Here is a 10319-nt window from a genome sequence, read left to right as displayed (position 1 = left end):
AGGAACAGACAAACCTTACTCGAAATAATTGTGGAATTTCAGTTGTGCCAAAACCAGCTCTTTATTCTTTAAGATGTATTCCTGCCTGATCAAATGATCTCCAAAGTGGCTTACAACAGATTTAAAGAAGCAGAGCTCCAGATGGAGCACACCTCCCAGTTCCATCTGTCAACAGTGGGGCAGTTAAGACAGACATTGAGCCTTTTCGCACAGACCGTGGGAAAGGGCTACCAGGTTTGTGGGGAGGAAGCCCTAAAGAGCTTACCTCCTTGAAGATGATCATTCTGCCATCCCTGGGCAGGCGGGTTGCCTGCCCAGATGAGCACCAGCAGCTCCAAGAGTCAGGGTGCCGGGATGTGTTGCCTTGTGTGGCCCTGCCCCCCAAGAGCTCCAATAATGCACCGCACTCGCTCCCTTCACCTCATTTTCAAGGGTGAATCCATAGGCGGGTTTGGCGCTGTGGTCAGGCCCGATCTTGGTGGTTCACACATGCGTGCAAAACTGGGATGGGCTCCCTTAGCCCAGTTTTGCATGTGCATGCGAACAGCCTCATTGTATTGAAGTTCCTTCCCAGCTCTCTGGTATTCCTGTGTGGTTGCCCTTATGGGACTCATGGAAAGACCCCAGGCAAACACCAGATGCAATTATCTATAAGGGTGGAGCTTTTTCTCACCCAGACCAGATGGAATGTGGCTCCCAGCTCATCTCTCAAAGGTGGGGCGAAGCACAATGTTAAGCTTCTCTTCAATGGGAGATGTACCAGTGCATCTGAGAAGTTCAACTAACTGAGCTACATAGCTCAGAAGGAACACAGGAAGCTGCCGTATACCCAGTCAAACCATTGGTCCATTTAGCTCAGTACCAGCTACACCAAGGCTGCTCAACTTTGGCCCTCCTGCAGGTGCTGGCCTACAACTCCCAAAATCTCTGGCTATTGGCCACTGTGGCTGGGAATTATGGGAGTTGTAGTCCAAATACAGCTGGGGGGACCTAACTTGAGCAGTCTTGGTCTACACCAGGCCTGCTCAACTTAGGCCCTCCAGCTGTTTTTGGACTACAACTCCCATAATTCCCAGCCACAGTGGCCAATAGCCAAGGATTATGGGAGTTGTAGGCCAACATCTGCAGAAGGGCCGAAGTTGAGCAGCCCTGGTCTACACTGACTGACAACAGCTCTCCAGGGTTTCAGGCAGGAGTCTTTCCTAGTCTCACTCCCACCTGGAGATTCTAGGGATTAAACCTCGGACCTTCTGCATGCAAAGCAGATGCTCTTCCACTGAGCTATGGTACCATCGATTAACTCAATTGGTTAGCAGTGCCAGCAATTTCAAATGATTTCTTATATGATAACTCATCCTTGGGGTAACTTGGGAAACTCACCCTTACCCAAGAAGCATAGTGTGCCACCCAAAAATATACCTTTGAGAAGATATTTTCAGTTGACACTGAGGGGTTATGAGGGAAAGGGAGGTCACCCAAATTCCCTGACCCGCACAATAGCACTGGTATAGCATTAGTCTGAAATTCTTCAGAAGTACTGCTGCTTCTCTCACTGCACCAGTGCCTTGTTAGTCAAGATGTATTATTAGCCATGATTCAAAAGCTGGCCAATGAAATTTGACTTAATACTATAATGACAAAGCTTTAAAAAAAACAAAAAACCTGCAGAGTTTCAAAAAAGATTTTGCCACAGAGAATGGGAGAAGCTATTGTTCAAGAAACCAAAGAACTCTAAAGTCCCTTAGACTTTTAAGATCTTTACTGACTATTATGAAGAAATGTTATGGTTCTTGTAAGAGATCCAAGAGCCACACATGGTTTTCTGCACATGCAAGGGTTGCCTCCAGAGTCAGGAAATATTCTAGAATGGCATTCTATTAGGCACAAGTGGATTCTGCAACCAACCAATCGGAAAGTATTTCATGTATGTGCCTTGCTAAATCCTGGCCATGGTCAAAACCTATTCTGTCTTTCATTATGTATTGTAGAGATCACCAGTTGTCCAAGGGCCACACTAACAGCTCCCAATTCCTACTCACTGCTTGCCTCCTAGTAGACATGGTCTCAGGTAGCATCTCAGTTCCAGACAGTCCTGAATGAATCTGATTACTTAGATCCTTTCCAGTCTGTTTTCTGATCTGGACACACATGGAAACTGCCTTGGTCGCCCTGGTGGATGATCTACAATGCAAGATAAATAGAGGGTGTGTGACTCTGTTGATTCTCCTGGATCTCTCAGCAGCTTTCGATACCATCGACCATGGTTGGGAGCACAATTATATGGTGGCTCCGCTCCTACCTGGAGGGTTGTATTCAGAAGTGGTGCTGGGAGATGCCTGTTCCACCTCTTGGCCTTTGGCATGTGGGGTGCCACAGGGATCTATTCTGTGGTGTTTCCTTATCCCTATGATGTTTAACATCTACAGAATCCTGGGAGAGGTCATCCATGGGTGTGGGCTGAACTGCCATCTATACACTGATGACACGAAGCTCTACCTATCTTTTAAATCAGCAGACACCAGGGAGGCAGTGGATGCTCTGAACCAGGGCTTGGAGGCTATTCTGCTCTGGATGGGGGCAAACAAGCTGAAACTTAATTCAGGTAAGACGGAAGTGCTCTGGGTTTGTAGTGAAGTAAATCTGGTATTGGATGGGGTAACACTTCCTCTGAAAGACAAAGTCCTCAGCTTGGGGGTGTTTCTGGACCCAACAAAACTGGTATGCCAGCTGCAACCCTACTTGGAGAAGTTGGACCTGACCTCAGTCACTCATGCTTTGGTAACGTCCAGATTGTGCTCTATGTGGGGCTGCCATTGAAGACAGTTCAGAAGCTTCAGCTGGTCCAGAATGCTGCTGTGCAGGGGCGTATCTATTGTAGGGCAGGCAGGGCACATGCCCTGGGCGCCACTTGAAGGGGGGCGCCATTTAAAAAAATTAAATATTTTGAAAAAATGGCTGCCAAAAACAAAATGGCCACCATGCATGTTCAAATGGCCTTTGTGAGGCCATTTGAGCATAAACAGTGGCCATTTTGTTTTCAGCAGCCTTTAAAAAAAAATATTTTTAAAAATGGCCACCGCACATGCTCAAATGGTCCCTGCAAGGCCCTGGAGGCCAGCAGGGGAAGGGGGAACCTTTGCAGACCCCTCCACGGCCTTTAGGAAGCCCCCCAAAGGGGCTACAGGTTATATATATATATATATATATATATATATATATATATATATATATATATAAAGTCACTGTACACATATTCAGTTTGGCACTATGTACAGAGAATCAGGGCTTGTGAATAATGAGCTGAAGCTTATGAGCTAGGATTGGATTCATGTGCTCTTACTTTGCTTCTTGTGATAAGTAAATGTGATGTCTTGCTAATATGGCTATTAATGGTGAGTTTGTCTTTGAATCAGTGTGAAATCCTTAGTATTAACGCCCACTGGGAGTTTCTTGCTCTCTTTCTCTAATTTTAACTGTCTTTCTGAAATACTAGAATATATTCCAAGCATTGACACAGTTTACTCTGCATATCCTTTAATTATTTTCAGAGTATCTGGGAAAAGTCAAATTCTCCATTTATTTTTAAAACTTATGTAAAAGTGATGCTACAATGCATAGTAAACAATTAGACAGGCACTTCTGTTTAGTTTTCCAAGAACACTTCCACATTATAGTATTTGGGTATTTCATGAGCCCCAGCATACTGAAATTTATAGTTTTCCAGCATTTTTTGGTCTGGAAATAGTTTTTGAAATATTAAAAGATTGACGAGCTTGACTTGTATTTTTGAGCTGTTATTATGGTAAAGTTATCTGAAATATGGGTGTCGGATGTTTGGACAGGGGGCGCAATTTCAGTGCTTGCCCTAGGCGCTATTTTCCCTAGATACGCCTCTGCTGCTGTGGCAGCTGTAAAATTATGTAAACTCAGTGGATTGTTGTGGTTGCTGCCTGTGCTCTCGCTCAGTGGGAGACAGGTGGGCTACTGCTGCCTCAATATGTTTTGAAGGCATTATTGTGATGTAGTAATATCTTTGTGTTTGAGTCAGTCCAGGATCAAACCCTTGCTCAGCTGTGAATCAGTGCCCTCTGTGCCCCCAGTCTGGCCCTGATGGCACGACCTTCTCCTCCTCCAAATACTCAAATCTCTAGCTTATGTGTTTGGGGTTTGTGTTTTTCAGTAAGCAATCAATACATTTGGCAAATCCATGAAGCTTTGTCAAGCAGTAGAAATTAGTCCAAGTGTTTTTACAGAACAGTTCACAAGCTGTGATAGGATATCACAAGCTGCTTCAGCTGATTCCTTGCTGCTATCCACTTTAAAAGCTTCCCTGTACAATTCCCTGGGTGCTGGGCTACCACACAATGCATCGAGTGTTTTGGCTCCCTGAGAGGCTGGAGCTCTTGCTCCACCTTCATAAATCTGCCTCGGATGCGAGGCACTGAGTTTGAGAAGTTTTTGTTTCAAGAATGCCAACTGACAAATGCTGCATTAGTTTTCAATTTTAGGACGGTACAAGCTACAATCAGCTAACAAAAAACAACCTTCTCATAAATAAACATGTACAACAGTATTTTTAATAGCTTTTGGGGGCCCACTGACATGAACACTTTCTAGTTAAAAGGTTACCTCTATAGCACTTTAATGTAGAGCAGGGATTTTCAATGTTGGGTCCCCAGATATTATTGGACTGCACCTCCCATAACCCCCAACCCCAGTGGGCTTGGGTTGGGGATTATGGGAGCTGAAGTCCAATAACATCCGGGGACCCAACGTAGAGAATCTCTGATGTAGAGCATGGGGAGTTACCTTGCAACAAGCACTTAAGCAAAACAGTTGAGCCTTGAGCTCATGAGCCGGGTCTCACACTCAGTGAGCTCAGTGCAGCTCAGCGGGGACAGCGGGCTAAGCCCGCTGTCCCCGCAGAAGATCAGGGCAGGAGCCCTGGGAGGCCAGATTGGCCGCCCACACAATTGCTGGCTCTGTGACGGAGCCGGCGGGGGCTGGAGGGAGCGGGGGCCAATTAGCCCCCGATCGGCCCTTGGAAGCTCCAACATGCCCTGCGTGAGCACTCAGTGCATGCTGGCGAGACCCCCGGAGCTGGGAGGCAGCTTTTCACCTCTCCTCCAGGAGTCTCCTCGTGAGTAACCATGGCACGGAGCCATGGCGCGACTACTCACAATTTTAAAAAACCAGGTTTGCAGAGTGCTCACTCCGCAAACCCGGTTTTAGGGGCGGGCTACTTGAGCGTGTTACCCGCTCAAGAACCACTGGGCTCGGAGCTGAGCCTGGTGGTTCTCACGACTGCAGAAAATCAGGCTAGCAGAGGCTAGCCCGATTTTCTGCAATCGTGTGAATAGCCTTCATGTGTTCCTACATCTCCTCTTCCCCTAATGTGCTCTGGTTCTGTCACTTCTGTAGCAAACCATAGTTTGAAATTGCAATCAAACCAGCATGCTATGATTTGCATTTGGCTCTCCAAACTAGAATTGTAAATCATGGTTTGATTGTTTATAGAGGGGAAGTGCCGGAAGAGAGAAAAACATGCAAACCATGGTTTAAATGTGGATGTAAAAATCACTCATCTGCTTACTGAATGAATTTGGGTGGGTCTCTCAACAACCTGCTCACTGTCTGTTGGTTTTCTGCAGTTAGGCTCAGTCATGTTTCACAGCATTCCAATTAAGGCTGTCAACCAATTAAGAGAATTTTAGTTGAGTAACCATCTGGCTTTAAACAGATTCATTAACTGATTAAATTTAAATAAGTGTGCACATCAACAAAACCTCAATATAAACATCTTTGAGATATTTATGGAAGTGTGAGAATAAGATTAAACAATAGCTTTTGCTCAAAGTTAGAAGGAAAGAACATCTTGAAAATTCCTTTTCATTCTTTATTACAACCCATCAGAACCAAACATTCCTTCCAAAATAAACATGTCCTTAATGCATAGACCAAATTACTAATCTAAAGTAAAGATAAAGTGGGCCGTCAAGTCGGTGTCAACTCCTGGCGACAGTTGCTATTTGCAACTAGAAAAGGGCATCTGTTGCTTAAGAGCAGTCAGGCAGTATTTTGAACTCTAGTGTCACATGGTAGCCACCTGTCCATTCTCATCCTCACTCCCATCCCAACACTCCCAATGAAGACACTAACTACACAAACGAGTGTAGCCAGAGAGAAGGATGAACACAGGCCACCTAGGAGTTAAGGAGATAATGAAGAAGATAGGGAGGTGGAGGCGGGAGGCCCTCAGGAGCTTGAGGGTCTGAGTTCTTTGAACCCACCCGCTCAATTATAGCTACATCCCTGCACACAAATGCATCTTTCTGAAGGTGTCTAGATCTTTTAAGATGCCCTGTTGGGTCTCCTCAAGGAATCTTCTCATTCAGAAGGAATGCAGTAGAGCAAGAAGAACAGTATTTCAACAGAAGACATTCCCAAGCAGGAAAGCACTACTATTTGAGGGGGGAAAGAAACAATCTGTAACCTACCACTTTTGTCAGTTTAATTGACAAAACATGAACAGGTGTTAAATCTTGTTAATAATTAACAGACTGCAATTATTTTGAAAGCAAAGTTGTCATGAGATTCTGGCAGTGTGAAATGTACAAAAAGTTGGTCATGAACTAATTGTTCCCAGAACATATTAACTCTTGTCTGGGAATATGATATATTATTCCATTCACACACCTGGCAAACTTATTTATCTTGAGCTATTCTCTCTCAAGTTTTGAAGATTTTTAGTCCTATCTTCTTGCCATGGTTGGGGAGAGAAAGGAAAACTATCTAACATTAATATTTTATGTTTTTCTACAAAGACATCTGCATTAGTGCTTTCTCAAAGGTTTAGAGATGGCACTATTCCTGCAATATCCCTAGTACTGTTAGGATTGCTCTTCTATGGCATCACATCCAATATAGTCACTCTGAAAGATTCAGCACTAAAGCACTCCAAGGAGTTAGTTGAGTAGAGCAATTATGGTTCTGGATTCAGAGAATCCAAACATTATTCTGAAGAGGAAGAACTTGCTTCACATCTTTATCAAAACTTAATTCCCTCTACCCTGCCCCTTTATTCACTGCAGTGGAATATGGTCAAGCCATTCCTAGCTTGAAAAGCAGACACTGAATAGGGAGTCCAGACTGGACTCAAACCCGACCATACCAGTCCAGTCCACCACCCCATCAAAAAAACCCTGGTTCGGTTGGAGGGGTGTTGTGAACATTATACTGTCTTAAATTTTTTTTTTTACCTTTACCCCCCTCTGGGGAATTGCTGGAAGCGGGAGGGGGGAGGGGGGAGTCTGTGGAGGTTCCCCCCCCCACCGGCCTTCAACGTGCCCCCCTCTGGCCAGTTCAGCGGGCTTTTCGCCTGTCAGGCACTATTTGGCCGGTTTTCGGCCTTCTCCTTGTGTCGCAGCTGCCATTTTGGAGGCCGCGTGCCTGTGCACTGAGCCTCTGTGTGTCCCGGGCCACACATGCCCTTGTGACATTGCCCTTGACAGTCGGGTCACAGAGACAAGCCAGGACGTACTCCTCCCGGTCACCCAACTCATCGACCAGCCTGTTGACAACCCCAGTCCTCAACCTTCCAGCCAGAGCACACCCCTCTGGCGTGGCCAGCAAGGTCTGGAGTTCACCCATCAGCTTCTCCAGGAGAAGAGCCGTGGACAGGGTCTGACTCAGAAGAGTGGTGTTGCCACACAAGCTCTTCATGGCAAACAGGAAGGGCTCGAGTGCCAACACCATCTCGGACACGAGCTTCCATTTCACATTGGATAGGTCGCACACACCCAAGGACCCGTTCCTTGCCAGGTTGTCGAGGGCTGCCTCCTCCTGCAGCAGGCGCTGGAACAAGAGGAAGGTGCAGTTCCACTGGGTATCCACATCTGTGGGCATGCGATGTTTTGGAAGCCCATGGATGCACTGTCACTTGTAGAGCAGGCACCTGGACTTCTCACTCTGGTGGAAATGGGCTGCAATCTTGTGGGACTTCTCCATAAGTGCAGTCATGGGGGCTGCAGTCAAGGACCGGAATGCAATTAAGAGACTTGTTAGGTACCTAAAGGGTACTGCACACTTTAAACTCAAGCTGCCAGCTAACAGTCAACCAAAACTAGAAGCATACATAGATGCAGACTGGGGTGGAGACCTAACAGAAAGGAAATCCACCAGCGGTCACATAATTTTCTATGGAGATGGAGCCATAAGCTGGTCAAGCACAAAGCAAGACACAGTAGCATCATCAACCACTGAAGCGGAATATGTATCAGCTGCACAGGGCTGTCACGAGATACAATGGCTGTGTCAACTACTGAAGGACCTAGGTACAAATGTACCACAGCCCATACCAGTGTATGAAGACAACCAAAGCTGCATTCAGCTCTCCAAACAAGAAGATGTAAAGGGGTGTACCAAACATATTGATGTGAAGTACCATGTAGTGAGAAGTCTGCAGAAGGATGGACTAATCAAGCTGATCTACTGCCCAACAAATAAAATGCTTGCAGACATACTCACTAAGCCACTACCAAGACCCTGCTTTGAAAAGCTGAGAGAGAAAATGGATCTTGTGAACTGAGTCACGAGACATCAAGAGGGGGTGTTGGAAGTTAAAGGACTTTGCGCTGTCTCTTGTCTCAGACAGTGGGGGACAGACTAGTAAGTCAGAGGGCTAGAGGATCAAGACATTGGTCACCCCTTCTCCACTGCTCTGACACTATCCCTTTGGATATGTAGATTGCTAATCTCAGAAATTAACTTCCTTCCTCCCTCTCTCTTCCCTACCTGCTCCTCTACCTTGCAACATCGCAAGCTCCTCTCCCTGCACGATGTATGCAGAATCCATCTGCATCCAGCTACAGTAGATAGATAGATTAGAGATCCTAACTCCTCACTTTCCTATCTAGAATGGAGTTCCTTAATAAATGCCTTATATATTGATTTGAAACTATGAATTGGCTCCAAGTTACTTTACTCTCAGCATACACGCATACCTAACTAAATTCCGCTGTGTTGTGGCTCTGTGCACTCTGCTATAATGAAAAAGGGATTCTCTCACCACAGATAATTTCCATAGGCTCAAAGGCATAGGCTCAAATAAAATAAAATATACAATGGGGGGAAACTAAGGGGGAACCCATGAAAACAACAAACAACCTAGGAAAACAAGAGACAACCTGTAAAGGAAAAGACACAGAAAATATACCTCCACACAGCCAAACAAGAAAGGAGACCCTATTTAAAGAACCCTAAAGGGGATAAAGGGGACAAAGAAAAGAAAGCACTTAAGCCCTTGTTGTCCTGAAGATCTGCCCTGCACACTGATCACGAGAAAAAAAAGGATTCCAGACCCGTGGCAGGCAGGCACAGTGGGCAAGCATGCACAGCTGGAGCGGGGGGGAGGGCAGAATGAAAAGCTTTCTCGCTGATCACCCACCCATCCAGACAAACTAAAATAAATGCTGAACAATTTTTTTTAAAAGCTGGTGGAGGGGGGGGGGAGGTTAACAAAGAAAAGCACCTGTTCCAGAGAAAAAAAGGTGGGGTGGGGACCCCAGAATAAAATAATGGCAGTGGCTGCTGAGCTGAAAACTTAATCTCAACTCAGTTAAAATTTATTTTAAAAGCAGCAGCCACCATAGAAGCAAAAAAGCTGGGGGGAGGGAGAGAGTGGGGACTAAAGGTCAAGGAAATGGGCCAAAGAGAGGCCTCAAGCAAAAGGGCCTGTGCGCCCCCCTCCCCCCCCCCCACCTGCCAGCTCAGAGCAGAAAAGGGAAAACAGAGATACGCACCCAGGAAAGAAAAAACAAGAAGCAGACAGCAGAACAAATGTGCACATAGTCACCTAGGTGGCCAGATTTGGCTTTTTAATAGCCAAATTCTGGCTTATGGCCTATTTGACTCATGAGTATACCCCTTAGGTTCTGGCAACCCTGATTAGTCACAACAAGGAGAAAAAGGTTTAAAGTTGGCAGGGGGGATCCAGGGAGAAGAAGCAGAAAAACAGGCAACAAAAACACACAACAAGTCTACCAGGCAAACTCTCACCAGCCCCACCAACAACCCCACAGAAACAAGTCAAGAAGACTTCAACCAGAGTGATATTGTTAAGCCAGAGGCTGGGCTTTAAATAGGATTTGAAACTCCCTCCTTTTGGAGCCTCCCTCTCCCCCTACCCCCAGCCAATATGGTGCCAGTTCTTAAGGTCTGGTACAACTGCAGAGCCTACCAGAGAGATAGACTCATTTGGCCAGTCAGGGATTCATGAGCTCAGCCAATGAAATCAAGCAACACAAATCACACAAAATGGA

This window comes from Hemicordylus capensis, chromosome 3 (genome assembly GCF_027244095.1).
Source record: "Hemicordylus capensis ecotype Gifberg chromosome 3, rHemCap1.1.pri, whole genome shotgun sequence".
In the NCBI taxonomy this organism is placed as follows: domain Eukaryota; kingdom Metazoa; phylum Chordata; class Lepidosauria; order Squamata; family Cordylidae; genus Hemicordylus; species Hemicordylus capensis.
Note: the sequence above shows the minus strand (reverse complement) of the source record.